We start from the raw sequence: 6,672 nt of genomic DNA, 5'->3' as shown, positions 1-6,672 counted from the left end.
ATTCCAAACACCAAAGGTTCCCTTTGAACTCACCAAAGGAGGAGCTGCTCGAGATCCACCTGTCAGGTGCCCTGCAATGGGAGAAGGAACATGAACCAGATGCTGTCAGGAAAAGAAATGCCTGTGGTGGGAAATGCCACAGAGCAAAGCAAGCCCAAGAGAGCATTTTGCTTTCACAGCATCCCTCCTGGAGCCACAGTCCCTTCACACAGCAAGCAAGAGAACAGCACCAAATACTGGGCTGTGTCAGTTCTGGGCCGGAGCAGCAAACGGAGGGAGTTCCAGGCTCGTCTGCCACACACTCTCCCCTTGAGAGTACGGAACTCCCCCAGCAACTCTCCCCATCAAATGCTGTGCACACCCTGCTGGCTGCAGACACCCCCTTTTTTCAGCTGCAGCTGCTGGCAGCAGCTCTCCCAAACCAATGGTGTCTTCATGGCAATTTGGTTACAAAGTCAACCCAGTTCCCGAGGAAGAACAGAAAGCACACAGCAAGCTCAAAGCCACAGATGCTGCACCGAGGGAAAAGCTTGACTTACGTGCCAAGTGGGTCAAGAAATACACCGAATAAGCCACAGAGTACAGGCTGCAAACTGCAGCAACCAAATTCTGGAACATTTTGGCTGCGCTGCACACGTCTGCAGACTGTAGCCCTGCAAGCACAGAAGGACAGCCGTCAGGGTGTGGGCTGACCGCTGGGAATGCCTCGGGCAGGAGGATCCTCCTGCAAGGAGCAGGCACCCAGAGTCGCTCTCGACACTGCGGCCTCTGTGTCCCACAGCAAGAGCAACACCACGGGGACGTGGCAATGCTCCTGTGACATCACAGCAGCAGCTCATTCAAAAACCGCCTGGAAGGTTCTCCTGTGTCACCAAGGAGCAGAAAGAATCCTCCCAGGGCACAGGCTATTGCCCAAAGGATGCAAGAGGAACTGTGAAAATGCAGCCCTAAGGACGCCTCATAGCCCAGCCTGAACACTGAGGAGGAACAAGGATGGGAGAAAATCAAAGGAAGCGTGACCTTTGGTCACTGATGCTTCTGACTAAAACCAGCAAGCCTCCTTCCATCTGGCATCTTTGTTCTAGTTCTAAAAACAAACAAGATTCTCCACTCTAAATATACAGAAGGCAGGAATTGGGGTGGAGGTGGGATTAGGAACGAGGAGGAGCAGGACTAGGAGGGAGACAGGAAAAGGAGGAGTAGGAAGGCAAGGAGCATGGGTGGGAAAAGAAGGAGAAACAGGAGGTTCCAGTGCCCCCTGTGTCCGCAGCACCCCGGCCAGGGGACAATCACCCCCACAGCATCCCGTGATGAGGTGAGCAGGGAGGGGAACTTTGTCCTAAATCTACCGGGGCTTCCCTGTGAGTCTTTTTATTGGGGTGTTTTTGGAGCTCGCAGGTTCCAGAATTGAGTCTCAGATATCATCTGCCATCCCTGGGAGTTACCCATTGGTGTGTGTAGGTGTGGATCTTGCAGGACCCCAAAGCTGAGCCCCTTGGGGGGATCTTTGGGGGTCCACGTGGCCGTCGCTCGATATCTGCGGAGGGAGGACATTGGTCCTGGGGACCCCTGGGAGAGCAGAGGAGGGAAAACCCTTGGACCCTCAGGGTGGGGAGAGCAGAGAGGGATGATCCCAGAGCTGGGGGACCCCTGGCAGGCTGGAAAGGGATGAGCCTGTCGAGGAGGGATCCCTGGGATCTCAAACTAGAGCATCAGGGGAGACGGGACCCCATGGGCCCCCACCAAAAGCCCCTGGATCATCCCTTAGCAGGACCTTGGAGAGAGGGGAATGCCTGGAGCCATGGGACCCCCAGGGAAGAGAAACCTCTGGAGCCCCAAAGCGTAGAGATCAGAGATGGGGAACACAGGGGAGGGTTTTTTGGGCTGAATCTTGATAATTTGGAGACTTTCATGGATGCAAAATGCCTGCTGTGTTCTAGAGATGGATTTGGGCAGCAGCCCAAGGAGGCCTCAGCCCAAGGAGGCTCCCCGTTTTTCCCCCAAACAAGGATTTGTCATTCCCAAGCCAAAGCTAAATGGAGCAGGAAGAAAAGTCCCACAAATGCTTGGAATGTGAGAAGAGCTTTATCTACAGCTCCCACTTGAGGGAACACCAGAACATCCACATTGTTGAGAGGTCCTACGAATTCCTGACTGTGGGATGAGCTTCACCCAGACCTCCCACTTGACCCAACACCAATGGAGGCACCATAAGGGAAGCCCTGTGAGTGCCTCGAGTGTGGGAAGAGCTACGTGCGCTGCTCCAGCTCCGTTCCCCATGGGAGAATCAACACTGAATGATCCCCAGTGACCCCCATTGAGCAGAGCCGTGGTGACTCCTGCTCTGGGTCATCCCCATTGAGTGGAGGGAAGATGTTGGAGAGATTTCTTTCCCTTGTCTTTTTCCTGCTCTGATTTGGTTGGTAATAAATTCCCTCCCTGTGGCCAGGCTGGGTCTGTTGTGCCCATGCGGGTGCTAAGGGCAAGATCTCTTCTGGTTATTTTATTACCTCCTGAGCCTTTCCTTTTATTTCCTCTCCCCGTGCAGCTCCAGAGGGCAGGGACAGGGTGGTTTTGGTGGCTCCCAGGCATCCAGGCAGGGCCAGCTCAGCCTCAGGGTTCCGAGGGGCTTGTGGGGATCCCCTGTTTGTGGGACATCCCTGCTGGAGGAGGGTGTCCCCCTTTTGCTGCAGCCCCAGCCCTCAAGCAGCACTCAGCCAAGCAGTGAACAACTTTAGCTGGGGCCTAAGTTTTGGGCACACCTGAGCCCCTGGACATCTCCATCCCCATTCTGGGGTGCACCTGAGCTGCTGGATATCTGGGACCCCACTTTTTGGGATCTATTGGGTTTGCACACAGCCTTGTTTTGGTAGCGGGGTGGGTTCTGAGAGAAGCTGCTGGAAGCGTCCTCCGTGTCTGGCAGAGCCAATCCGTGGTGGCTCTGAAGATGGAGGTGCCGCATGCAGAGATCCATGGGGATGCAGAGATCCACCCGCGGCCCCTGGAGCAGCCCCTGCAGGAGCAGGGGGATGGCTGGGAGGGGCTTTGGTGGGTCCTGGGGAGGCTGGGAAGGGATTGGGAGGAAGTTTCAGGGCCTCCTGGGTGGGTTGGGGGCAACTGGAAGGGTGCTTGGAGGGGCTTGGGGTGTCTGAGAGGTTTTGGGGGTCCTGGGCCCTGCAGACCCCCCAGAGATGCCGCTGGACACCATCTGCAGCAAGCTGCTGATGGGGATTGGGGGCTTCATCTTCCTGGTGCTGGGGCTCGGCTTCCCCACATCTCGCAGGTGAGCTGAGATGGGGAGCTCGCCCCAAATCTCTCAGGGGGTCCCCGAGCGGCCATTTTTCTTGGGGTGTGTTTGGAACTCGCAGGTTCCGGGTTTGAGCCCCAAATATTGGTAAGGGTCCCTGGGAGGGTTTCATTTTGGGGTGGGGGGGATGTTTGGATCCTGCGGGACCCCAAAGCTGAGCCGCAAATACCCCTTTGGGAGATGTTTGGGGTCTCCACGTGGTGATTGCGCGGTGCCAGCGTGGGAGGCGGACATCGGTCTTGGGGTCCCCCCGGGAGAGAGGTGGAGGGGAACGCCGGGAGCCCGGGGCTGGGGGGAGGGGCGATCCCGGAGCTGGGGAACCCCCAGCAGCTTGGAGATGGGGGGAGCCTGGATAAGGGGGAATCCCTGGGATCCCAGGAATGCCAGAGCAGAGAGTGAGCAGAAAGGACCCCTGGGACTCCCAAAAGCCGCCCGGATCATCCCTCAGCGGGACCCCAGAGAGGGGGAAACCTCAGGAGTCACGGGACCCCCATCAGCCCAGGGAAGGGAGACGCCCAGAACCCCAAAGTGGAGACATCAGAGAGGAGGAACTCCAGGAAGGGTTTTTTGGGCTGAATTGTGGCTGCTTGGGACTTTTATGGATACAAAACACCCAGAGACATCCAGAGCTAGACCTAGGCAGTAGGAACCCCCCACCCTATGGCACTCAGCCCTTATTTTTCCTCCCAAACCAGGATTTGTCATTCTCAAGCTGTGGTCAGATGGAGGAGGAGGAAGCGCCCTAGAGAAAAGCCCTCCACACAAGGAGGGGCTGCAAACCCAGCCCAGGGAGTTGCAAGGAGGAAAGACCCTCCCTGTGCTGGGAAGGCGGCCAGAGACCCAGCTGGAGCTCAGAGCCCCAGGCTGTGGAGAAGCCCCAGAAGTGCTTGGAATGTGAGAAGAGCTTCAGCTACAGCTCTGACCTGAGCCGGCACCAGAGGATCCACACTGGGGAATGGCCCCACAAGCGTGGGGAATGTGGGAACAGCTTTAGCTGGGGGGTTGACCTGAGAAGACACCAGCACTTTCACACTGTGGAGAGGCCGTGCCAGTGTCCCGAGTGTGGGAAGAGCTTCTCACAGAGCTCTCACTGGACCAAACTCCAATGGAGGCAGCACTGAGGGAAGCCCTGCGAGTGCCCTGAGTGCGGGAAGAGCTTCGTGCGCTGCTCCAGCTCCATCCCCCATGGGAGGATCGGCGTTGGATGATCCCCAGTGACCCGCGTTGGGCAGAGCCCGGGTGATTTATGGTCCTGGTGATCCGTGTTGGGAATACACCTGGCTGGGGGGCTCCACCGCTTCCTGGCTCCCCGTGGTAACCTGGGTGAATGCAGGGGCAGCAAGATCCATAGGGATGCAAACCAACATCAGGAATTCACTGGGGAGAGTGGATTTGTTGTCTTTCAACCCCCAAAAAATCTTTTGAGTTCAGTCATATCTTCTGGTGGCATCAACAACACTTGAGGTCTTGAGGTCTTTTCCAACCTCAGTGATTCCATTCTGATTTTCTATGGCCCAAAGGCTTCTTCTGCAGCCAAATGGTGATGGATTGGGCAAAGACCAAGATTTTGGAGACAGCGGGGTGGAAACCCTTCTGAAAAAGCTTCTTCCCTTCCACTGAAGCACGTGGATCCTCACCCAGCAGACATGGAAATCCTTTTCTTTTGGCCTTGATTTGCTTTTCATTTCTTTTCATTCTTTCAAAACATCTGAAATGGGAGTAAAAATAAAGACATTGAACTGAGACGTGGGTGGGGACATGAAAGGATATAGACATGGTGGAACACTGACATGGAGAGTGACATGGGGACACGTGGACATGGATGGGGACGTGGCCATTTGTGGGGATGTGAGAGGACACGAGCATGGACAGAGGTATGGGGGACCATGACAGGGATGGGAATGTGGTGGGGAAACAGCCAATGGGTGAGGACATGGTGGGACATGGCCAGTGGCATGTGGGGACATGGCCATGGCCGGTGCCATGGGGGGAACTTGCAGGGGCTGTGGGGGATGCTGGGTTTGAGGGAGCTGAGGGTTCCTGGGAGGGCCTTGGGGCTTGCTGAGGGCTTTGGGGACCCCAGACCGAGCAGCTCCAGCTGCACTGGGAGTCCCTGGTGGAGGTTCTGGGGCAGCTGCTCAAGGAGTCCCTGACCTGGACCCCCAGCCGGGCATTGGGCTCCTGGGAGGGAATGAACATCCTTGTCCCCAGGAGGGAAATCCCAGCAGCCTCGGGGTGTCAGGGGCAGCTGAGAGGCCACAACAGGGAAGGGGAAAGCCAGACAGAGCTGTCCCCCTCCAAAACTGCATCCCAAAAATCCCAAAACTCAGGGATCCTTCCAGAAAAAAGCTGCCAGGAGCTGCCTGAATTGAGGGCAAGGGGGATGGTACCTGCAGACTGAGCAGTAGGGGCCTGGAATCCCCCAAACCAAGACCAGGGGAGAAGGGTGGTGGGGACTGGGGGGATGATGAGGAAGGCAGAGAAGAGGGGGAAAAAGAGAGGTCTGGGATCCCCAAAGAGAGTGAGAGAGGTGTGGGACCCCCAAACTGAGTTGGGAGGGGTCTTTGGGTTGGAGAAACAATGGGGGAGGGAAGGGAAAGGTGGGGCTGGGACATGAAAAGGGGTTTCATGTGGGTCCTTTCTTGTCCCCGTCATTCCATCCCTGGAGTGATTCCCTGGGTCTCGGGGTGGGGAGGCAGGATGGATCTGCACTGGAGGGGTCCCCAAGCCCCCTGCTCATCCCTGGGGGGCTCACAGGGGGTTTCCCACACAGCATCCAGTGCTTCAGCGGCCATGGGGCAAGGGGGTGGGAAAGGGGGGGTCTGGGTTTGGTGGTTAGGAGGAGCAGGAGGAAGAGGAAGGAGGGAGGACAAGGAGGGGGAAAAGGAGGAGCAGGAACAGGAGCAGAAAGAGAAGGAGCAGCAGTAGAACCATGTGGTTCCCCCACCCTCCTGCTGAGTCCGCAGATTCCCCGGCCCCAGCAGGTGAACAGGGAGGGGAAGCTCGCCCCACATCTCTCAGAGGGTGTCCTGGAGGGCCTTTTGCAATGGCTGGGATGTTTGGATCACACAGGACCTGAAAGCTGAGCCACAAATGTCCCTTGAGAGAATCATGGAGGATCCACATGGTGATTGCCCAGTACCGGAGGACGTGGGGGGGTGACATCGGTTTTGGGGCTCGCGAGGAGTGGGGAGAGCAGCATGGGGAGATCCCGAAGCTAGGGTTCCTCAGCAGCCTGGCAGGGTGGGGGAGGATAGAGATGAGCAGGGTCTCGGCCCACCCAGTGGTCAACAGGTGGTGACTTCTTGAGCGGGACTTGGGCAGTGGGACCAGCTAACCCAAGGTGCTCACCCCTGCCTTTTCCC

Source organism: Chamaea fasciata, unplaced genomic scaffold, assembly GCF_029207755.1.
Source record: "Chamaea fasciata isolate MVZ Bird 193981 ecotype frontalis unplaced genomic scaffold, bChaFas1.0.hap1 SCAF_32, whole genome shotgun sequence".
NCBI classification, from domain to species: domain Eukaryota; kingdom Metazoa; phylum Chordata; class Aves; order Passeriformes; family Sylviidae; genus Chamaea; species Chamaea fasciata.
Note: the sequence above shows the minus strand (reverse complement) of the source record.